The following is a 26078-nucleotide window of genomic DNA, read 5'->3' on the forward strand; positions in this document are numbered from 1 at the left end:
AGAGAAAGATTAATAAAATAAGAATAAACAGACCAACACGGTTTATAATATAAAAGTTGACATCTTAATACATACTGGCAATTTAATGGGTGTTCCATCACAATCGGCCTCAGATGTAGATGTAGTGGGCTCCTTGTGTTTCAGACAGTGCCCCATCAATCTTGGCGGCGCTGTCCCCACAACAAAAAGGAGAGGAAAGCAAATTGCTGTGTTTAATTAATGCACTGCCTCCTTTGTTACTCTGCTGCTCAGCATCTTTCCGTCCACAGTGTGAGTGAGAAGGAACAAGTGAAACACATTCACACTGAGATTGTACAAAGAGAGAGAGAGCGAGAGAGAGAAAGCCAAAGAGAGAGTGAGAGGTTAAAAGATGGAGATGGAAAGGGGGGGATGGAGCGACAGAGAAAGAGAGGGGCTTAAAAAATGAATGGCCGAGTAGAACGGGCTGCATCCATCGGCAAACTTTATAATGAATGTCTAAGTTTGGCTAGCATGATGGATGAGTCGGGAATGGTGTTTGTCACAAATGCAATCTTCTTTGAATCATTCCGCTGTTTCCCCTGTTCAGGGCCAGGGCTCGAACGCTGCGCTGAACCAGCGAGAGAGTGTCGCCCTAATCACGTCATTAACGTTTAATGATCTGACAATTAACTCAACGACTGCAGAGCTCATATGTGTAACTAATTTCTCTTATCGGTGTGTGTAAATGTTAATCTCGTTAGACTTGTGTACAGTTACATATTGGACAATTAAGGCAAAGCGGTTGCGCTTTCAATTACGTTTGAGTGATGTGTGGTAGCGACGGAGCGGGGGGGGGGGGGGGGGGGACATGGCGCTCGTGAGATGGAGTCTCACAGCTGGACCGAGCTCACGGGGGTTTAGGCAGTGACCGAGTCGGTTCAGGCAGAACCACCTGGAAGGTTCACCGCAGAGGAGACGAAACACTTTTACACACTTTTGTAATCAAATACTGCTAACACAACTTTATAACTCCGGTTGCATTGCACTAATGGAAAACAAATATTCGTCCGGATATCTTCGCTTCATTTTTGTACAGTTGGGAGAAAGAGGAGACATGTTGTGCGTCTACTGCCGAGGACACAGAGGTCGTGTCCTTGCTCTTCTTTCTCTCTCTTCATGCACATAACAAGCGCACAAAGGTAAATTCATTTCAAAGTCGTTTTGTTTCAAATTGAATCGGCCCATCTGAAATACCAAAAGACTGCATCTCCAAATGATGTTATATCAATGGAAATGATCACATTGAGTTTTACACAGTGAGGTGACGGCATCGGTGTTGGAGTGATACCGTGATATGAGAATCTGTATGGGGACAGTTTAAACCTGAACAGTATTTAAGTATTCAAATATTAAATGACCAACTGCCTGAATATACTAATAAATCAAAATACCAGCACTATGCTAAATGTTGCTTTAATCTGCATAGTTCTTGAAAAGGACTTGAATGTCTCTCTGCTAAATATTTACTTTGGCCCTGTTGTAGAAGTTAGACTGTGCAAATTTTTCGCCAATGTCATGGACTTGACTGTAGAAGTTTAAACGCATAAGCAAGTTTTAATGTAAACATTTAGTTTGAAAGGCTTGGTCTGGTCGGTGTCTGTGGGCGCGTGTGAGGCGATGTCGTCTTTTCTCCTGGGCAGAAGAACTGTGTCTCCCACAGTCGGCTGTAAAGGACGAACAGCAGGGTCCATTTCTCAGAGACGTGGGTGGCCGGCTGCTTATACCCGCTCATCAATATCATGCAAGTATGTAGCTGTGACCTGCCATCTGTGTCCCCTCAACTTAGATCAATAACACGGACAGATTGTACATCCGCCCCAAACCCCAATCTGTACCTCCACTCTCTGAGGGATTAGTGTATGCTGCCTCGACATCATTATCATAAATATGCTCTTTGAAAGGGCAGTGTCAGCTGGATTGTCGGAGCGCTACAGGAACTCAATTGACAGGATAAGCACTATGGAATATAACGGAATAGGTTGTAATTTACTGTAACTGATACGGAAGCAATCATGCAGGAGATTTAATGTGAACATTTGTTTTTACATTTTTTGATATTAGGTGAAGACTGCGATCTATTAAACAACATTTTTGAAACCACTTGGTATTACTCAGATGTTTTTATGATACAAAAGAAACTCTACTGAAACACACTCTAAGACACACACACACATACACACACACACACTAAACCATACCGGCGAGGAACAGGAGAGTATCGCTCACACACGGCGGCTCAAAAACAACCAAAGGTGATCGGCCCCGTGCGGCAAGTCCCAGTGGAAAACAGGGGACACGTGGGATGAAGGGGGGAGAGAAAAGAGAGGAAGGAGAGGTGTTCACCTTGAGAGTGCTCATCCATTACAGGAAGACTGAGGCCCGCTCTGTCACACTGTCACAGTGATGCCACCTCTACACCACCCGAAAGGTCACCTAGCACTTCACTGCTTCAAACACAAAATACACACACTAAAAGCACACACACACACACACACACAAACACACACACACACACACACACACACACACACACACACACACGCACACACGCACACACACACACACACACACAGTTTTTGCATTGACAACAACGGGGATGGACACTCTCCCATCTGTCGCCCTATCGCTGACAAGTCATTGCTGCTCCCACACAGACAAAATAAGAATATATACATACACCTACTTTCCAGTATATGTGAGAGCAATTTGATATTTCAACAGTCATATTTAAATATAAGATAAAATCAAATACAAAGACAAACATTGTGTAAGAGATCGTCCATGGATCCATAGTTTACTCACAATTCCATAGTTCCCTCCTTTTGTTGCCACTACTTTGTCTCTGTGATTTGATTTACTATGAATTATACCTAGTTGAGAATGGTTTGCTCTCAGATCACTTTTCTCTGTTTGTGGTGGTTATTACAGCTGGAATGTGGAGCATGTGTGTACAGGGGAGCTTGTGACACATTTAGAAAATCCGATTTAAAACAGATATGGTTAATGGGCTTGTTTGTGAATTCACATTGTACAGTGACCTTTAACATTCTTTTCATTCCGGAGTAAACAGATAGGAAAAAAACCTAGAATGGCACCAAGGCCAAACAGTCTAATTCAATCAAACCCCAGCAAATTGCAAATTGCACATAGATTTCAGTCCTCTAAGTAAACCTGAACTGTTTTTTTTTCATAAAGATCTCTGCATTATTTCTAGAGAGGAATTCAAAAACCTGTGGGAAAACAGCCGATCATGTCGCGCCCTTCAACCAAGTTTCAAGGAAATCGGTTCTGGAATTCTTTTGTGATCTTTCAAACAAAGAAACCTTATGAAAACAATTATGTTTGATATTTTTATCGACTACATCAGTAGGAACAATGACACAGCTCAAGTGTGTTCCTGTACGTCGCTGCGTCTGTGACACTGAAAAAAGCCATTTAAAAGTGTTTCAAGTTTAGATATCTGTTTTGACTAAAAGCACTGAAATGCACATTCTGTGTTATTTTCCTATACAGCCTCCTCCTCTGTGCATAATAACTAGATGCAAGCAGCTTTAATTAGACAACCATCACAAGGAATGACTATCCTCCACAGTGAAATGTCACATTAGCCAAAACAAGGACAACAAGACACAAACTCCTGAGACTTGACATGAGGCTGGTGGACAGTGACACCGTGTTATTTCGCACAGTGAAATGTCTTTTGTGTGGATAAATCAACAGGCACATAACCAAACTGATCACAAAGGACGACACGTCATCTCCGGCTGTCAACTGTGGTGAAAACAAAAGGCCGGATCTGTTGTCCCAGACTCAGCAAAGGTCAAAGACAAATCCTGATTTAATCACGATGCAACATTTACTTGACTCTGTGTCAAAGCACAAAATTAAAGAAGTGCTGAAACTACGTAATATTAATCCTGTGTGAGAAAGAGTGTCGAGAAATGTGATAACTTATGATTATTGATGTGTGGACACTTCAGAAACGTATTGCAATTTCTCATTAGGCAGCGTTTCCACAGCAAATTCTACCTCACAGGTCTGCAGCGCCAGGCCAACTTTTCTGTTAACTTTTAAATAGTAAACATAAATTTTCCCTTTTTTGATTTTTGCTTAGTCGTTCTCACTGAAAGATCACAGCAGTTAAAAAAATTATGCTTACGGCAAAAACACACTTACCTGTAAAATGCTGTCGAGACAACACGACCAAGAGGTGTAAATTAAATCAAAGTGTAACAGGGGTAAAGGTGTAAATTAATTTAAGTGATGTTCAACTTTAACCTGGTGTTAAATATTATGAATTAAACGGAATTAATATATGTGTGGTCCAGGTGTTGCTCACGTTGTGGGGACTTATGTCTGTTTACTCATTATAGGAACTTGTTTCTTTATGGGGACATAATCATCCTTTTTATTTTCTATACTGCTTATCCTTTAAGGGTCATTGGGGGCGGTGGAGCCAATCCCAGTAGATGTTGGGCGAGAGGCGGGATACAGCATAGTGTAAATCATTCAATTGTAAGGTACACAACTGTGTGTGTGTGTGTGTGTGTCAGTGAGTTTTTACTGCTCTGTATTAAGTCGTGTCTGGCGGTCGCATCTCCTACAAATAGCAAAACGAAGGCCCGACCATGAGCTTTAATAAACATTTGTTTCAAAATCAGCCGTCTGTTATTTTTTTACTCAACCCGACCTGAAGCTTATGTTAAAAAATCAAGCTTATCCACCTGTTAACTAACACAACTGATCTGTATTTGTGAACTTCAGGCTTCTTAGTCAGAGCTGCAATCTGTTTCAAATGCTTTTTAGAGACATCGATGCTGAAGTTATTTTGCCATATGTCCGCCATCGGCATGAAGTGGTGAAGTGTAAATGAAGGTCAAAGAGAAGGTTCCTAATAAACCAGCGCAAACAACAAACCATTGTCTGACTGGTTGAGAGGAGAGATAGCAGCCATCATTTGTTGGAGAGATAGACTGAACAAACAGAGGGACATTATCGCCTCTGTGTCTCACTCACTCTCAGAGAACATTAGAAAGTGAAATAGAGAGACTGAACTGAGTTGGAGGGGGGAAAAAAAGGACTGGAGGCATGTGAGTGAGTCAAAGAGGGGGGGGGAGGGAGTCTCCTCTGCTTCTTTAGGATCTGGAGAGAACAGGTGGTGTTATGATATCAGTGCGGTGCTTCAGAGGCTGCCTAGCACAAATGTTCATCTAAGCGGCCAGTTAGCGGTTACCTTGGCATCTGCTCGCTGAGAACAGCCTCTCAGCAGGACGTTTAAGACCATCCATAACCCAGTAAACCCGCAGGCTCCCTGCAGCCTGGAGTTCAGCCCACTGCCTCTTCAACCCTAGATCAGTGGGAAACCAATACATGATCAGTACTGTTTTCATGAAAATGGAGGATTCCAATGGTTTGATTGCCTGGATGTTGTGCATTTGTTGCTCTTTAATTATAAGGATATACATTTTGTTTACTTTTTGCTGGCGAAAGCTATTTTCTGGAAAATGTTCGAGTTGTCCATCTGTCTGTCCTTGTGTACGTATGTCTGTTCCATTCTCGTGAACATGATATCTCCATAAACACCTTCAGGGAATTCCCTCAACTTTGATAGAAGCATTGACTGATTTAAGGATGAACTTTGGTGCTCAAAGGTTTTGGTGACCCTGACCTCACAAATCACATTTTTGTCTTGTGGACACGATATCTTAAAAACACCTTCAGGGGATCCTCTGAAATTCGGTGCAAACGTTCTCCTGAAATAACATTTGAACTGATCAGAATTTGGCGGTCCCGATCCCGTTTAACTATTGAACTAAACATCTCAGAAACACATTTAGGTTTGTTTGGTGCAAATGTATATTTTGACTCAAAAATTAACTGCAAAGATTTGGGTGGTCAAAGGTCAAATAAAACACATTTTCATCCTATTGAACGTAATATTTCAAGTCTGCCTTTTGGGAACCTCTGCAAACTTTGAGCAGATGTCCCTATGCAGACTGGAACTGCACTTGTTGGTGGAATCATACAACTGCAGGGCGGTAATTTTAGTTTTCCCTGTTTCAGATGTCTAAGAATGCAACAAAGTCAGGTTTTATTCGAGGTGTATTGCCATGAAACACATGGTGGATCTGTTCATAATGTGCATCTAGGATGATACCACTTCTACAGGACACATTTTTGTCCTTGACTTCCAGACATAAAAAACCACAACTCAGTCCCCAGCAGTATTTTACTGTTAAACATCAGTGAGAGGAATGTTCATCACCAATGACTTTATTTTCTCTCCCCTGATTAATGCCATAGCTCTCTGGTAAGCTGCATCAACGATTCATAATGTGCTCCAGACGGTGATCAATAGGTCTGAAGTCCTGACAGGTTTTTTTCCCCATCAGCGTCATTAATTATCCACAGTAACAGAAAATGATGCCAAGGGTGTTGTATCTTTTACGCAACACTTTGAGGTCTTCTGCAAAGATAACACATCACCGATTATCTCCATAAATTAACATCAGAGATGGAAAACAATAAATTTGGCCTTATAGAAACTCCCATCACAATTGGAGTTGTCTTTGAAATGCTTCGGTAAAAATGTGTGCATTCATGGAAAATTAAACCTTTTGCAAATCTGGTTATGAGAGGGTTTGAATGCACATAGTGTCTCTGCGGGCCCTGTCTATTTTTAAATCTACTTTTAGATGACGATTAAAAGTGTGAAAATGGGCTCTGTACACTAACACAACATAAACAATGGATACAGTAAATTCATGTATTATTTAATTCATTATTTTATATCTGATGTATCTGTCTATGGTTCAAGAACTTGCGTCATTGAAATAAGGCATTTTTCTTGATTGTCTGATTTATTTAACAATATTTTATATTATAGATTTTTTGATGCAGCCACAGTAGCTTTCTCCTTCATTCTGTAAAAGGATTCAATACTGTCAGTGATTTAATCTTTCCAAAGAGTTTAGTATAGTGAGGTGTAAACCATGTTGTTGAAATTAGAGTAATAGACACACAAGTTTATTGAAGCTGTGTAACAGGATGAAGACTCCTGTGTCTGAATAACTACAGACATGATCAGAATTCGACAACATGACCTTCACATTTTCTAGAGGGAACAGAACTTACTGCACTGGCAATGAATGTTAGCAAATGGATGTAAACTGTGAGGTATTGAAGAAGATTTCCCATTAGCAAATTCTTTCTTTAATCACATACATTCCTGATCCGAACGGCATAGCTATTCTTCTCACTTAAACAAAAGTTGTTTTTTCTTTCTCCAACATTAAAGTAAAGAATAATCTAATGTCTATCTCTATTATCTTGGCCCTGAAAATATAAATAGATATTTATACATGTACAGATAGAGACACCATTTGTCTGCACTTGAGCTGTTTGTAATGACTCAACAGCATAACTCAACCAGTCCCTGACATTAATGATTTCAACTCCAGAATCCGACATCAGGGGACAAATTATCTGGTGCCATCACCACCAGCTCCACCGCTTTGCCAAAGCCACTCAATTATATCTCTCTATCATAAGTATCCATAAACCACCCTGTCCCCACCAACTGTCTTGTCAACATAAAAATTCCAAGTGCACTAAACTGCCCTGAAATGAAATGTGATATCCTTGAAATCTTGATAGTTTGCCCTGCATGTACGCTATAAAAACCTGCTTCCCTGCACCTCAATAAATAAAGTGTCCAAGTATTTAGCACAATACACAAACACTGGCTGAATTATAATCTGTGAGTGGTACCAGTACACTTCCCTGCAGCCTGTTTACTGCCCTGTGGTTGTTTCATCCTGTTACTGTTTGTGCAGGCATGTGACTTCCCCGATTGATGTATTACGAGGCCTTTAACTTGTTACCCGGCCTCCGGGGAGGATGGGGCAGTGAGGAGGACTCCATCTTGCATTCCAAACTTCAAGGTCTTGGTAGATTGCCTGTGAGCGCTGTTAGATTACTTTTAAAGTTAAGTTTGAGCAACAGCAAAGGATTCTCAGTCATTGGGTTCACACCTGTTAAACAAACGAGTCAATCAGTCAACGGATCATAATTTACCATCAAAACATTTAGTTATACAGTAATAGGAGGAGTCATTTTTTTTTTTAAATAGATGAATGCCATTTTTATCATGAATTAAAAACCCATATTTCTTCTGGCTTTTATGTAGTGTTATAATTCTATAAAAACTATTTTTTTAGATTTACATTTTATCATTATTGTTTATCTCATTCTCTGCAGTTTGACTAAAGTTTTAGTGTTGATAAGATATATCCTATAATCTTAACTTTCTTTAATTGTAATCTTTAGGTACTCATTAGTCTCTAAAACTGAAGGTTATTCATTTTTAACATTTTTTTTAGCATCCTATATCTTAGTCATCACATTTAAAACATTTCAATAAGTCAAAGATGCTATAAGAATACAGTTTGATTTAGTGACTCAGGTCTGAAATAGAGTGAATGTACATGTCTTGTAGAGGGATCCCTCACATGTGGCTCACTCTGAGGTTTCTACATATTTTGACCCTGTTAAAAGTTTTTTTTGTAGTTTTTCCTTACTCTTGCTGAGGGTTAAGGACAGAGGATGTCACACCCTGTTAAAGCCCTATGAGATGAATTGTAATTTGTGAATATGGGCTATACAAATACAATTTGATTGATTGATTGATTGATTCAAAAAACTTAAAATGATATAAGTGCATGTGATTTTATTGTTTTAATGGTTGCATTGCATTGTTTGCCAAGAAGCACATTTGTCTCAAAAAGCCTGAAGTCAGTGCAGCGGCATATAATTTAATATATTTCGGACGAAAATCCGACATATTGAGAGGAAATAAAAAGAGAATGGACCGTGATCCAGTGTGACATAAGTCCAAGTTGCACTTAACGAGAGAGACTTTACACTATACTTTTAAAAAGATGTCTTGTTGCGCAGAAACAATGGACAGCTCATGATTTGACTGCAAATTAGCATGAGAAAAATATTCAGTTCCAAAGCACAGGTCACCTCACAGTGCCAAGCATGGTTGCGAAAAACGAAAAAAAAAAAAGATTAAGGCCCAATAAGTGTGTGACAGCAGCAGCTGGTGACAGCCCCGGTCAGAGAAACCTGCTGCACCCAGGCTGCAGAGTGGGAGAAAGGAACCGGGAGAAGCACAAAGAGGAACCAGGAGAGAAGGAAAAGGTTAATTGTATCTAAGAATACTGACGACTGTTTGCATTTTCCATCATTTGCAGAGGCCCACCTTAAGGTTCCCTGACCTTTTGTTTGCTGCCTAATGAAACCCATGTAATAAATCACATGGTGACACTCTCCTCTCTATCCTATACTGCTACTTGTGTATTTACTGCTGCTGGAAGTCCATGTGCCACCTTTCTGTCTTCTCCTAGTCCTTCTCTCTATCTCTCTCTCTCTCTCTCTCTCTCTCTCTCTCTCTCTCACTCTCTCATTCTTTCACTTCGCTCGGTCTCTCCTTCTTTTGTGAACCCTGGGCCTGCATTAATAACACTGACACTCCAAACAGGGGAGATAAAAAGAAATGAAGATGGGAACCAGAGTCTCTCAATATGTGCACTTCATCATACACCAGACACCATCTGAAACAAGGGGAGAGGGAACACGGAGGAAAGAAGGAGCAAGGGAGGAGTGTAAGGACATGAAGAGAGTGAGAGATGGGAGCGAATCGAGGAGGAAGAGGTGTGAGGTCAGAGTGTGGCTGGGTTAGCTGGAAGGAGGAAGGGAGGAGTGGGACACGTTGGGGCAAAGAGGCAGATGGGATTCTCAGAAGAGATCCAGAGTGGTTGGAAATGGACCACTGGATGTTGTTTACCAGTCAACACAAACAAATCGAGAGAAGAGTAAAAAAAAAAAAGGTGTCAAGGATGAAGCACACACACACATTTCTCTGTGTTTGTTATCACAACATTTTTCTTTCTCATCCTATCCTGATATTTTTCAGGAGACGGGAACCTTTGTACTTTATTCAAATAGTAAGATGTCAGAAGAAAATAACATGGTTACTATCTAGGGGCGATGGATGACCCTTGTGTGCGTTACAGGTTATACATACATACCCACTATATCAACTACGTTTGTCCCATTTCATAAAGACACAAAAAAGTGTTTTATGCTTTTACCTCAGCTTAACACAAGCCTTGCTCTGCACACACACACACACACGCACACACATATAATGCCAGTGTACATTATATGCGAGTGTATAAATAAAAAGACTGGACTTTGTTTTTGTAGATCAGGTACAGCATGAAATTTAAAATATGCTTCATGAAAGTAATTGCACTGTTATCGGCCCAGGTTGACAAAGCAGTGTTAGAATAAAATAACAAGACATGTTGTCTTTAGCGCTTAGGCTCATTTTAACAATTGTTGCAGGGTTAGTTCTATTCTGGTTTTCTGTGGCAATAACCAGAGAGACAATCTGTTGCAGTCGTGACTGAAGACGCAGGGCATTCTAACAGCACTGTCGCCGCCCCCCCCCCCCCCCCCCCCCCTCATCATCACCTCTCGGCTATAAAAAAACAGTTGGAGCTCACATCTGCACGTTTCCATCCCTCTTCCTCTCCGCCATCGCCTCAGCCACAAAATGCAACACATACAAGAAATTAGTTTTTGTGTTCCGAAGCAGATTGTTCGAAACTCCCACCAGTAATTAACAAGCGGCGACGTGGTGAGAGCGAGAGGCAAACAGACAGACGGATCCTCCGTGGCTTTAATTGGAATATTGCACACTATCCAGACATGTCGTACTGTTAACATCAGCACTCCCTCCGTGGCTGCCCGTCCACGGCTTTCTCCAATTCTTTGCTCCATCTCCGCTCGCCATCAATTAGCACCAGCCAATCAGTAGCCCAATTAGGTGTTTCTGTGACTTTTTGCCTCTCTCCTCACATGCTGATGAACACTCAAGCATCTCCCAATTAGAGGGATATTAATTAGTTTAACGAAGAAGGGGTCACTGGCTGCAGGCTCATCGTCACTCAGTCTTTGCATTGGTACGTGTGGGAGCGTCATCCTTATGAAAGAGAATTGTTGACCTAAAGTGAGACCTACCAAATGGCGGAGGGAGGGTGAAAGGTGCACGTGTTCATTATATTGTCTTTTTCTATTTTATCACCGCAAGAATTTACACGAACCGCAATTAGCCTTGATGACCGATGCGATGATGCTCTTCCCAAGCCAACCCCCATCCAGCTTCTTCCTCTTCCCGTCCCTCGCTTTGTCTGCCGCGTTACTTCACATGACGACTAAGTAGAGGCAATGAGTCAAGGCGGCCATGCGTGGCTCCTGCGTGCGGCTCCCTGAGCTTTGTTTGAGCTCCAGGGTGCTCAATGAGACGCAGAGAGTGTCATTTCTCAGGACTGTCCCACAGGATCGCCGAGAGGGCGGAGAGGGGAAAATGGAAGTGTAACAAACAGACTGTTCAATTAGGGGCGGAATGGTGTGAAATTGCCTCCAAATGATAAGCCTCCATTATAGCTGTGGATGTGTACTTGCCTTGTAGGTGAGTAGTTATGTATCTCAGCAAAAGAGGGGGAAAAAACACAAATCTGGCAGCATCCATGAAATGCATCTTTATGATCATGACAACGCAAACGTTATGGATGTGACACAGTCCAAAGTCAGGAAATGAGGGAGATGCACACATTATTTAGTGAGTGTGAAGAGCTCAGCTCTTTATCTTACTGCAGAGAGTCTGGAGTGAGGATATGCTTTTTGTAAAATAACTCCCTGTTCCCAGTTTTTTTCGGTACACCCAGCAAAACCCAATGCAGTCTAACAACCTTTGTAAATGAAATCCTGCCTAATTGATTCAAGTTGATTAGGTAACAGACCGAGAACTGTCTCATTTATGCTCAGCGATAGATATGGATGGATCCTTCTGTCTCTGCATTTACTTTGTACGTGTTAGTGCACGTATTCTGAAACCTTACAGATACGGATGAAACAGATGGAATAAAGCAGTACCACAAGAAATTGTAGTGGGCAGTGTAGCCAATAGTTAAAATGACCATTAGACATAAAGTATCTGAGCCTTTAGAATCCGCTTTAATTATTAATTTACCTGTTAACTTTATATTTCAGAATAAATGAAGTGTCTGTCACAGGTTCCATCAGCCAAGTGTGACATTTTCCAATTGTCTGTTTTGTCTGATCAACAGTCTAAAATAAAATACATTAAAAAGCAGCAAATTCTCACATTTGAGATGCTTCAATGAAATGAATTAGGAATCGCACATTTCAAAATGTATTTTTTAAATTATTCAAACCTAATTAAAAAAAAAAAACAGTTGAGTTTAGGGCTGTTTTCACTCCTCCTGTGCCATTCTCTCTTCCTCTCGGATGCTCGGGCCTGCAGCCATAGCTCTGTGTTTGTATATCACTGGGTAAAGGTTAAAGAACAGAACTCTCTTCAGACAATGGGCCCATGAGAGGACATAAGGAAGTAACTGTGCAGGGGGTTTAAATCTCACAATGAAGAGGTTCAAATGAAGTATTCAATCTCAGCAGCTGAGCCTGACTCACAGAGGAACCTAACTTGAGATAAACAGGTTTATTAAGACATCATGACATGAAAGTCCTGAGGAGATACTGGGCTACTTCTCATCACATGACCTCACAGGAAGGTCAGCACCCATGAACGAGGGTGCTACTACATGGATGGCTCACATTATCTGAAAAATGACAATACTTAGAAACTAGAGAGCACGGATTGTAAATGTCAGTTTAGTTTTACTTCAGAATGCACATTTTACAGTAGGAAGCAGATGCTCCATGTTCAGCTTTAATCTGAGTTAAGTTATTTAGAGGCTTGAAATCTCCTGTACATATTATATAATATAATATTTTAATATTGTAAATTATTAATTACCTCGTGGAATAATAGGTGCAGAAAAGCATATAATACACAAAATGCTTAAAAGCAACTCCCCGGAATTTCTTCATGACAAAAGTATTTATAATATAATAATAATAATAATTAATGAATGAAATTAACTGTGAAGTAATTTTCCAACACAGCGTAAAAAGACAGCCACCCCCCACAGAGAGGGGGAATCCTCACAGGTTCACATTTGACTCTCCATTCATCTTTTTTTTGTGGCTGCTGCTTGTGTTTGACCAGAGTCTTATCTCCAACTGTAACAGGGTCAGTGTGTTTCATCCCCGGTCCGTCCGCCGAGGGGATTTGGGCTCTGCTTCCTCTTTGACGTCTTCACCACTCGAGCCAAACGCCAGCTGCCAGAATCCAGAAAAAGGAATAAAACAGTTTTTTATGGATGACTCTATCGAGCACTAACAATGCCATGCAGGTATGATGTTTAAATCCCTATCCTGCTGAAATCAGCGGACCTTACCACAGGTGTTTTTTCTCAAGCAGGTTCCTGACAATGAAAAATGTCCCTGTTCTCAAGTTCAGACTGAGGGAGGGAGGGAGGGAGAGGGAGAGAGAGAGAGAGAGAGAGAGAGAGAGAGAGAGAGAGAGAGAGAGAGAGAGAGAGAGAGAGAGAGAGAGAGAGAGAGAGAGAGAGAGAGAGAGAGAGAGAGAGAGAGAGAGAGAGAGAGAGAGAGAGAGAGAGAGAGAGAGAGAGAGAGAGAGAGAGAGAGAGAGAGAGAGAGAGAGAGAGAGAACCAGTGTGTATGCATAAGCCTATGAGTAAGTTGCCTAAACTGTTTGATGTAAAGACCTTGTACGCTGAATTTCTCCTGTTAGTGAGCTCCATGCTTAATAGCACGAGGTGACTAAATGGGTCCCTGCCCAGAGTGTTGGGGGGCCGGTCTTCGTCCCCACCAGCTGGCCCTCGTAACCTCACCAGTATGAGGGATAGACAAACACTAGCGGGACACATGCATGTGTATGTGTGTATTTACCTCCATGCACACATTGCCACTCTCACCAGACGGGTGTTAAACAGATGGGGAGGAAGAGGTAAAGCCCCCTACAACCATTCTGCAGCCACTCGATCGAGGAAGAACTCTTAAGATTAATGGATGACAGGCTCTAAGTATTTTTTATGCATTCTTTCTCCATCTCTCTCCACTTCTCCATTCTCTCACTTGCCATAGCTTTTGTTGATCCGTTCTGACATAAGCTGAAAAACCTCATCGTGGCGTTCAGGCTTCTCGGCGCTCCATGTCGGCGTCCTGATTAAACTCCCCGTCACAAGACGCTTGTGACCTCCATGGAAACTTATGTGGGAAGAGGAAAGGTGCGTCGAGGAGCTGTTTTAGTAATGTGTTTAATATTTGAGGAAATAAAGAATGAGGCATGATGGTTAATGCAGGACGCACGTATAGTTGAAGATATTTCCTGATGATGAACACCTGTGATATTCATCTGGCTGGCATCTCCGCCCTGCAGTCCCAGCTCCAGCAGGTGTCCATGCACTTGATGAGCATTAAAGAAAAGCATGTAACTGTTTGGGAGAAAAGTGAAACAATAAAAGAAAAAACCATAGCTATAATTACATACATAATACATAGGGCCCAATCTTTCATTCAGCACAAAGCGGTGCCAGGTGCAACACCTTCGTCTTTGCTATAGTTTCACATGCACTTGTAATTTTTCCCATACAACGCCCACGTTGTTGGAATAGAAAATGCATTTGCGGCCATCTGAGCGCTCGTGGCCGTGTTGGTTGTAAAATGAGGTCTTGTCAGGTGCTTCGCTCTTTTGAAGCAGCGGGAAGCGAATGCATGATTCACCAAAACAACCTGGTCTGTAGTCGGCTCTGTCGTTTTTCAAATGTATTTGAGTTTTTTCCTCATTTTAATAAAATGCACCTACAGAGGTGGGTACACAGCATGCAAACATGCTGCTCACAGACAAAGAGAAGGCTTCTCTCTTATATGTGGCAAACTCACAGGAAGACAGCAAAGTGCAAGTGCACCTGGTTTTTAAAGCCAAAGGGAAATTACTCTCTGATTGCTTTGATGTGTGTTACATCCAAAACACAACAATCAATTAAGTAAGTCATTTAAACCATTTTGAACCACTTGGCTGATGCTGCAACCTTTTCTTCCGCCATTAAACTAGAAAAAGTACATTTGGTATTCATCTTCAACAAATGTATTTTGCCTGCTATTCCCACAGTTTTTTTGTTGTTGGATTATGGAGGACCATACATGACATAAGTAAAAATAAATAAATAAATAAATGTATAAATAAATACAGAAATAAATAAATAAATGAATAAATAAAAATGGAAATAAATAAATAAATACAGAAATAAATAAATAAATATGTTAATACCAAAAGAAATGTCAAAAGAAATGTCTTAAATATATTTTAACATTTATTTTTTCCCTGATACATTTCCTTTGCATTTGCAGTGTCCTTATGCTAATGAGAAAGGCGGGCCTAACCGCAGTCTCATGCAGGATTGGTCACAGGAGTGTAATGATCCAGCCCTACTACTTCTGCCTTTCAATGCTGGTTTCCAGTAGCTGTTTGCAGCGTTGAGCCAGTTCACACTTAAAATGAACTAGTTCAAGTTCAGAGGGTTAGTTAAGGTTATTTTTTATTGGGATGATTTAGGTGTCAGTAGTCCTGACTGTGAGCGTCACGTCTCGTGTTGTAATGAGCACAAGGAGCGAGCCGAGAGGAGGAGGAGGAAACAGAAACTCCAGCTCGGTACAAACCACCTGCCGCCTCTGCTGTGATCATGAAGCCGCTGATCTCTACCACCTGCAGCTTCTGCTCTGAACATGAAGCCGCTGATCTCTGAGCAGATGTGACCAGAGAAGCTTTGTGTTTCCACTGTTTCCACTGTTCCACAGAGTCACTAACTGGCTGCTTCACGGTGAAGAGATCAAGTCTCAGTCACTGCCCGTGTCTCTGAGCGAGTGTGTGACGGAGCGGAGGGGCTGTGTGTGTGTGTGTGTAGTTCAGTTGACCAATCCTGCTCGAGACTGAGGTTAAGCCCGCCTTTCTCATTAGCATAAGGACACTGAAATGTGGAAATAAATAAATGTGGAAATAAATAAAAGTTGCAATAAAAGTGGAAATAAATAAATAAATGTGGAAATAAGTTTAAGACATTGATTTATTTAATTCTGCATTTATTTCCATATTTATTTATTTATTTCCACATTTATTCCAACTTTTATTTTTCGATTTCAGTGTCCTTATGCTAATGAGAAAGGCGGGTCTAACCGCGGTCTCGAGCAGGATTGGTCAACTGAGCTACACACACACAGCCCCTGCGCTCCGCCACACACTCGCTCAGAGACACGGGCAGTGACTGAGACTTGAGCTCTTCACCGTGAAAACAGCCGCTCAGTGACTTTGTAGAACAGTGGAAACACAGAGCTTCTCTGGTCACATCTGCTCAGAGATCAGCGTCTTCATGATCACAGCAGAAGCTGCAGGTGGTTTGTACCGAGCTGGAGTTTCTGTTTCCTCCTCCTCCTCTCGGCTCGCTCCTTGTGCTCACTACAACACGAGACGTGACGCTCACAGTCAGGACTACTGACACCTAAATCATCCCAATAAAAAATAACCTTAACTAACCCTCTGAACTTGAACTAGTTCATTTTAAGTGTGAACTGGCTCAACGCTGCAAACAGCTACTGGACACCAGCATTGAAAGGCAGAAGTAGTAGGGCTGGATCATTACACTCCTGTGACCAATCCTGCATGAGACTGCGGTTAGGCCCGCCTTTCTCATTAGCATAAGGACACTGCAAATGCAAAGGAAATGTATCAGGGAAAAAATAAATGTTAAAATATATTTAAGACATTTCTTTTGACATTTCTTTTGGTATTAACATATTTATTTATTTATTTCTGTATTTATTTATTTATTTCCATTTTTATTTATTCATTTATTTATTTATTTCTGTATTTATTTATACATTTATTTATTTTTACTTATGTCATGTATGGTCCTCCATATTGGATGAGTTCCCTGTTATATGTTAGCATGCTGCGTGGCTAATCCAGGGATAGTCCAAAGAGTGGAGCTATCTGGGCCAAGCATAACTGTGTTCACATTTTTGCAATCATGAAAAAGTGTTCCCCACTGAAATCATGTGATTTAAAGATATCTTGTGACTTCATTTAGGATTTATTTTGGTGAAACAAAAACTTTATTTTGAAGGGTGCAGATTTCCAGTCCAACTCCAAATGTACCAATGTACCTGAGGTGATATTTTTCTTTCATATTGTTGTCATTACTTTGGTTTAATTGATAGGTGTGTTGCTTGTGGATTGTAGATTGATCAAAATAGGTAACAGAGTACACTACCTGAAGTAGAAGAAGAAGCAGCCGTAGGCACTGAGCAGCCAATCACAGACATGTGATCGTACAGTGATAAATACTACTCTGATTACCAGTTGGATGACAAGGTTGAAATCTCAAGGGCAGCATAATGAGACAGTAGAACGATCATGATGAGATAAGCCATCAATTGGAATATGTGGCCTATCTCTCTGTCTAGTGCCGCAGATGAGATGGGAGGAATAGTGCATTATGGGCCCAGTCCCCCCCCCCACCCCGGAGCTGCAAGGTACAGAGATGACTGTCCAGTCCTGTCTATCACTGTCTGCCGGTCGTTGCTGTGTCAGATTCATCTCGCACAACTTCTCCTGTGCACAGACCCCCGGGCTTTAATTATGCTTCAGGCGCTTCGAGGCAGCCTCTCTCTGAGCATAAATACCTAAATACATGAGTACTGACAGGAAAACATACAGAGATGTGCACAGGAAGACAGTGTCATGTTACACACACACACAAACGCACACACAACCTGCTATTCTTCACTGATCCACAGTTGCGATATATGTTTTGCCGTGAAGACTGGCACATTAACACTAGTAACACAAGTCATTTGAATGTAATGCAAGCTGAAGTCAGCGGAAGTCCCATGGTCCCTTGCTCCAGCCAGTGAGCTACTGGTTGTCTGGCCTCCACCGCCTCTGAATATAAAGCATCCTAGTCGCCGTCTGTCATAGCGTACATCTACCTATTATGAGGCCAGCAGCATGTATAGCCTACATACATATAGGGGAGGGCTGTATGCATAGACCATTAACCAGGCATAGGGATCAGAATATGATTTGATGGGCAGTGTTCGGGGAACACAATGCTAACACAGGTATGCAGGTATTATACAATACATTTTGGATAGCGTGTATTGAGCCGGCACAGATCTCACTGACAAGCAGAGGGAGGAATGCTCCTAGACTACATTATAACCTCCAATCAGACACTGCCAGTGTTTCCAGCACCTTCAGACTCCATCATTACCTATTCAGTGCCGATTCCCACCCGACTGTCATGGGACTCATTACTCCATTGCTTTGTGAGGCTGCAGACAGTCGCGCGGCTCTGCGGTGGGTAAGAGAGAGAGAAGGCGTACGCTGACCCGGGGCACAGGTACTGACATAGATTGTCCATCAACACACACGTAGAGAACAAAGGGTTTGACCGCACTGAGGGAGGTTTAGAGGTAGAACGGACAGTCGACGAGCAGCTCAGGGCCCTGCCGGACTCCGTGCTATCTATATGCATGTGGACATGTTGTAAAGGAGATTGGGAGATGGACAATACTGAAGGATTGACTTACATTTTTTGTCACTTAAAGGGATAGTTCACCAAAAAAGGAAATTCACTCTTTATCTATTCACCACTATACCAATTGAGGGGTTGGTGAAGTGTTCAAGACCACAAAACACTTTTGGAGATTCAGGGGAAAACAGAGCTGCAGCCTCCATACTGCTCCTGTGGGGTCATCAGAGTGTCCGTCAGCCCCAACATTTAAATTAGATTTAAAATATTTTTAGACTAAATGTACCGGAAGAATCGATGCTACCGGGCACCCTGCGCCAACCCTTGGGCAACAGCTTGTGTTCAGTGTATGCATGCTAACGTGAATTCGACTCCATGGTGTAAATTATGCTGTTTCGAGTCAAATTTGATTATTGGGTCTAACGGGCAGTTGGATGACACCACAGGAGCAGTATGATTTAATGCTCAAACCATTGTTATTCAAATCTTAGTCCACAGTCGTAATGCTGTTTTAAATCCTGCTAATGCTAAAATGAGTCTTCAGTCAGATTAAGTCAAATTAAGAAGTAATCTTCAAATGTAAAGTGGAATTACAGTGTAGTGAGAAAAGAGGTTTTCACTGAGTTTTGCAGCAAGACAAGGGGGCGCTTTATTAATAATCAAGTTTTAAGCACAGGACATGAGTTAATGTTAGATGTAAGCGTGAAACACTGCCTCAGCTACCTGTTTCAAAGGGATGTGCCTGTGGTGTTCTCACACCTGAAGGTCCAGACCATTGTCGAAACCAGGTTTTGTGTCATTGTTCCATCCTGTGTATTTGATCTAGTTAGGACATCGCCTACATGGGCTGCTTCTACATACAACTGGCATTGATTGGTTGGTAGATTTTAATTTGAACTAAATGTAAAGTACATCATCCTCAGCAGCTTAGTTTAGTGTTACCATGCTAATTAGTTTAAAGTAATAAACCAACAATAATTGTCAGCGAAAACAAAGTGACTGTTAATTTCCAATTTACATATTGTGATATGTTGTGTTACGGATATTGTGGAACCAGTCATTCAAGTGGGTTTTCCTACACAACTGTCTCATGTCTGCTGCCTGTTTTCCCCTGTGTGTAACAGTGTGTGGCCTTGTGTGTGTGTGTGCAGAGTAAAAAAGGAAACATCTGTGGCATCAGACAGTGAATGAAAAGATTCTCCTCATCGTGCCGTTTTCACCTCACTCCTCCCACAAAGTTCTCAGGATCCCAAAGCACTTGGCAAATTTATATCAGACACACGCCCTGTTGGAAGAATGAACCAGATATTACCACTAGTAAAAAAAAAAAAGAAGAGAAAAAAGGAAAGCTTCAAAAGACCGGAGCTGGATGAGAGGGCAGCAACGGGAGGAGCAAAAAAAATGAAGAGAGACTTTGTGAGATGGATGTAAACGTGCACACATCGATATATATACACACATGAGCGCAATCACAGCCAAATACACACACACACACACACACACACAGCCTGTGTTATATGATCCAGAAAGAGTGGGATAATGGAAAAGCCTGGGGGTGTGAGAGGATTGTGTCTTCTCCCCAGCTACAACTCTCCACTGTCCAGTGCCTCACAATCCTTCAGACCCCTCCACTGAAGCCTTCAGCCAAGCTTCGAAACACTGCTCATTACAGTGGGGTGGGTGGGGGGGAATAACAACGCTGACATAAAAATAAATCTATTTCTTTAATCTCCCTTTGTATCTACACAGCAGCTGCTCACTCGAGTGTTGCTGTGATCATCTTAAGCAGTGTCTTATCTTGCCTAGTGTTAATAAATGATACGTTGCTTGATAGTAATCGACAGGATACCGCGTTTCTAATCTGAGGCCTCAGAGAGGCTGGTGTGATTCGGTGGGTTTGATCAGGGGGAGCCTCTCTTCCATCCAGCATGCAGCTATCAGTGAATATCTCCGGCTCCGTGGATCCAACCCCTCTGGTGCCGTATATGACGAGTTCATGATGACTTGAAATTAGCCAGCTTCAATTAGTGCGCCCATTATCGGCTAATTAAACAGGTGTGCTGTCGCTACATAGGAGACCACTTGGAAATGTCCCAGTATATATATATATAAATATATATATATATATATATCTGTGTGTGTATATATCACAGATCAGCTCTGTACATAGTTCATCTCTCATTCTGTTTTCTGCTTCTCCTTCTTTATTTTTTATTTTATTACGAAGTCAGAAGCAAATCAATTGCAAGACTTAGATTCAACTAAACAAATTGACCAGCATTAACCACAACAACCCAAACTAATGCTCTATAATAAACACACTGAATGACAGCTACAACCGACAATTATATTCATTGTTCTTTAATCTGTTGAATATAGTTTCAGTTAACTCTCTCTCTCACTTGCCAGTACAGCACAACTGCTGTTTTGCAGCGGTGAAGAAGAAGTGATTTCCGGTTGTGTAGCATTAGCCAGAGCAAGTTTCAATATCAGCAGTTTGGTCATAGTACACACTGGAGCAAGTGAAATGGTGATGGGTATCACATGTAAGCCTTCAGTTTCCAAGTAGTTAAATATATATTAATCACATGCAAGTCATGGTAGAGCTGTGAAAGCTGTGAAACCAAAACTAAACAAACTTAATTAAACAAAAGTAAAAAACATATATTTTCCTGTTTAGTTTTCTCTTTTGCGGTCTTTTGACTGCATTGTTCAGTCTGCTGTGTGGTTTCCTGGGGTTAAACCAGATAAACCATATAAATCAGTCAGGTTTCTCTCTCTTGCTCAACATCACATCCAGGGTTTCACTAGTTTTCACTGGCAAACATCAACCACAGCTTCCAACCAAGCCAGAGCTCTTTAGACAAAAATCTCCAAAAGTACTGTTGAGAGCACAGAGACCGAAAATAGAGAAAACTACCCACTTCTGACAGCGTGAGCAGTGAAACCAGTCGTTGGAAGTATTTATTTTATAAGTTAGTACAATTTCAATAAACACTGGATTTAATATTCAACAATGGGATTATGATAAATCCAATACTGATATACTGTATGTGAGAATTGTTATAAATCCAATAAAAGAAGTCACAATATAACAGGTTGGAAATGTTTGCACAATCATAAATGTTAAACGAGTTTGTAGATTTGTTGAAATATGGACCACCGGTGTGAACATCTGTGGGAGGCTAGTTCCAGTTGGGTCTGGACCTTTTTAAACAGAACTGCATAACTCAATTCTCCCATAATGTAAGAATCAACATTATTATATTATAAAGCACATTTAAAAAAACTTGGTTGACCAAAGTGCATCACAGAGTAAAAGGTACAACAAGAAGACAGCAACATGCAGGACATCAAATACCAATAGGAAAAATAAAATCAAATAAAATCTACTGGGATAAAAAGGTTCTCAACTCGAAACGATATGATGGATGATGATGGGATGGATGGATGGATGAATAAATGAATGAATGAATGAATGATGTATGGATGATTGAATGGAGGATTGGTGATGGATGATGGATGATGGATTAAGAAATGGAGGAGAGGCTGCAGAGGGAGCAGGAAGTTACATAGTGCTGCTTTAATGCGTTTATGAATGTCATCTTTTGAGACATTTTCAAGATAAAGACCTCCCCTTTCCCCTATCCCATTTATGCTCCACTTCCTGTATTTCAGCCTTCTGTCCTCCTCCTTTACTTCCTGTCATTCTGACCCCGTTTAAACATGGCAGGCTGTGGATCTGCTTCCCAGGGAACTCCACTCCAGGGGAATCCGAATTCTGAGCAAAATGCCTGAACAACAGGTGGGTGGAGGGGAGATGTAGTAAGACGAGCAGGGAAAGAAGCTCGTGTGGAGGGGGAGAGAAACCAGAGTAAGGCTGAGGCAGAGAGAAACAGAAGGCAAGACCTACAATAACAACAGTATATAATATAGACACAGTAACAGGGAGGAGATGGTTGTTGCTGGATGACTGTTTTGAAAGGTAATGTCTCTTAACAAGCTCCCATAATGCAAAGTAAGAGGGGAAAACCCAGCTCTGCGCTGACGGGACACCAACAAGGAGCTCATTAAGAGCCACAGCCCCGTCCCTCCCAGCTGCCATCTCCTGCCCTTCCTTGTTCCATCCACATCTCAAAATGAAGGACAGAACCTGAGCGTTGCTTTCCACTTTGGACGCGCCATGCTAATGAAGTGTGTGTGCGTGCAGGGAGGGAGTGTTTGGCAAGACGGTTGCTTGTGTCTCAATGTGTAATTGCTTTCTCTGAACAAAGGTTGTCCTGCTGGTACTTAGAAAAGGAAAGCTTTGACATTTTAACTGGGCTTCCATTTCGGGTCGATTATGATACATTTACGGTCCTTGTGCTGTGCAACTTTGCACTGACGACAGTGACAGCCTTTAGATGTGCACTTGTATCCTGGATAGGTTGTTTACATTGAACATGAGAAATCAGGTTATTCATATTCCCATAACCTACATGCAAATACAAGTATCCTGCTTACTCAAAGCTAGCAACAACACGGCCTGTACCGATAATTGTGATTCTTCTTTGGTTGCTATTGAAAATGACGCCATCTGTAGTGGGCTTATTAATTGCCAACATCAGTTTGCGGTCAGATCTGTTTTTCCTCAAAACCAGGATCAAGGTTTATCCAGGATTCTGAAATGAGATTTGACGTCTAAATGCAGAAAACACTTAAAACGGTGTACTTCAAAAAACCTAATAATAACCAGGACATGTTAACCCAGTCAGTGTCTTATGTAGATTCTGACAACTGACTGTAGCTGATGAACAAATACCACGTTTCATTGTAATTGCAAAGAACAGTTTTCCTCCCCTTTCTCGTCCTTCTTTACTTTCCGTCTTTGGTTGTTCTGTGAGGTGAACAGTTCGTGCTGTTAGAAAAAAAGTCCTCTCTAGTCAAAGGCGTCTTTCCTCTCATGGCTTGCTAACACATTTAATTGGTTGTGCCATATCTTGTTGAGGGCTCAAAAGCATTTTTGCAAATAGTGAGGAGCCAACCGCTATAACGTCGTTAGCTGCACTTTCTGTGGTGAATGTGCAGTGGGTGATTTTTAGCTCCTTTTCCAACCACAATACATCAGGCAGCCTCCCTTATAAAGGAGCTGTTACCATGTGGACCTTTCAGGCGGCACGCTGTCACGCAGAGGTCAACGCTGCCGCTCTTGAGCTGTTAATTAGTTGGAGCAGAGTAGTGACCAGCTATTCTCACACAGACTCTTAACTTTAGTCTCTTCCACTTTCCTGTTGTTTCTTTTATCCTTCTTCAAGTTTTAATGATAGCTTGTAGCCGTGGTCAGTAATCTATATAAATGCTGTAGGGCTGTAGTCCGACACTGGAATAAAAAAGTCCGCCTCAGTTAGAAAATTCCCATCACTACTTTATGGAAATATTTAAATACTACAATATCATACAATGATTGAAACAACATAGACAACTGTTGTTTAAAATGAATAAAGCTAAATATTTACCTTTTCACTCAAGAAAAACTGTACTTCTTAAACTGTACTCCTACCAGAAAGCCTTATTTGATCTAGGCTATTTATATTATACTAACGTAATATATACATTTCTGCCCTTTTATTGATTTGTTATATTGTATTGTAACCATAGCTTGGTAAAGAAAGAGTTTACACTGAAATTATCCGAAAGTTAGACTAGGTCGAACAGCAGCAAATATACCAAATCATCGAAAGGTTTCAAACAAAAATTTTGAGTTTTTGACTTTTATTGTGTTATTTTGTCAATCATATATTTTATAGCATGTTGATCTTTTAGCACTAAAGATTTTTTTTGCACGTGTAGCATCCACTTGGCCACAGCAAAGTAAACTAAAATAACCTAAGACCTGCAGAGTAGTGCATTTAAACTGCAGGAAAAAGACTTTATAAAATAGTTTCTCTCCTCCCTGCATGAAGAGTAATAATGAGGACCAGGTTGACACCTAGACCTGCTTCTAGCTGGCAGCCTAGGGGAGGTTCACACTAATCAGCCTGGTGTGAAGGTATTAGCCTTGCCTGTGCGCTTGGACCGCCTCATTAAACACCCCATCCGATTGGTTCACCAACCAACCAACCTTCAGTCTCTCATCTCGGTTTCCCTTGATTCTGAACGTCTCACTAGTCCCAAGGATTTGGTGTCTCTGCAGTGGAGGGACACATGTCTCTGAGTGCCCTTGTACAGAACTCTACAGATCGCTTATACATGCAGGTCCATGTTTTTCAAGATACTTTTCTTTGCTAGTGGCTTTATGAAAGGTTAACAGTGAAACCAATGATTTAAGATGGGTTTCCATCATTGACTGTCTAAAAAGATAGACCACAAAAAGTGAAGCCAAATCATCTTGATCGCCCCCCTAGTGGCTGGCTGCAGTATAGGTCATAAACCCTGCCTCCGCCAAGTAGGCCTACACATTAAAATAAGATTTCTCAAAGATTGTTACAACACTGATGTTTGTGTGTTGAGTTAAGTTTTTGAATTGTTGTTTGATTTTCTTAAACGTCATGATTAACAGCTGAGACTGAATTGCGATTGGTCGGGCAAATTGGCTTCAACACAGCTTCTTGGTCAGCCTTCTTTGTTGCATGTGACAGAGTCAAATCCACAGACTGAGATCACCTTGATGAAGAAAACAATAATATGAGATGTGTGAGCACTGTCCTGCCCCCCCCCCCCCTTCATGAAACTGTCTGTTCTGGTGAAGAGGTTTAATTAAAATGTCAGAGATCTGCCGTCATGTGATTTTAAAACTCAGCGACTTAAAAAGTCGGTGACTCGCAAAGACACATTTATACTTCTTCTGTCATTTTCTTCTTGTCACCGCTAATACTCTCCAGCCACACAGACTATTTAATGCTCATCTTCAGTGGTGGGCATATTTCCACTTGAGGAGATGTCAGCAGCGGCAGCAGCAGCTCAAAGAAACTCTGGTCTACTTGATCGAGGCAAGACGTGAATATGAACAATATTTAGTAATAGCAGGTCTGGCAGGGCATCGCCGATGAAGATAACAAGAGACTGGTGACTCACCAGACAGGAAGAACCAATTAAGAAAAGGGATGACATAATTTTTCATAGTTTTGTTGTAGTTTTGTCCATCGTTACAGCTGCTGATAATACAATTTTACCACTGGGATGAATCCAGTGTTAATTAGAGTGGAGGAGGCTCAACTAGACAGAGACCACATCAGACGATCAGAGAACTTTTACAAGTTACAGAGAAAATCTGAGTTAATCAAACCATTAACATCGTCTTGACTGAGATCACTAATCAATACCAGATCTGAATGAGCTACTTGTTAATTTGAGTCAATCTGGCTTGTCTAGTCTTGCTCTTTAATGTCCCTGCTTCCTGAATGCAAGAATGTCTCAGCCGATGGGAGAATTTTGTTTAAACTGAGAGAAGGGGCAGATCCAGGAGCCAAAGCCCCACTGGCCCCAATTGAAATCTGGTTGGCCCCTGAAGTGCACAAACACAACAATTTA

Source organism: Platichthys flesus, chromosome 2, assembly GCF_949316205.1.
Source record: "Platichthys flesus chromosome 2, fPlaFle2.1, whole genome shotgun sequence".
NCBI lineage: Eukaryota > Metazoa > Chordata > Actinopteri > Pleuronectiformes > Pleuronectidae > Platichthys > Platichthys flesus.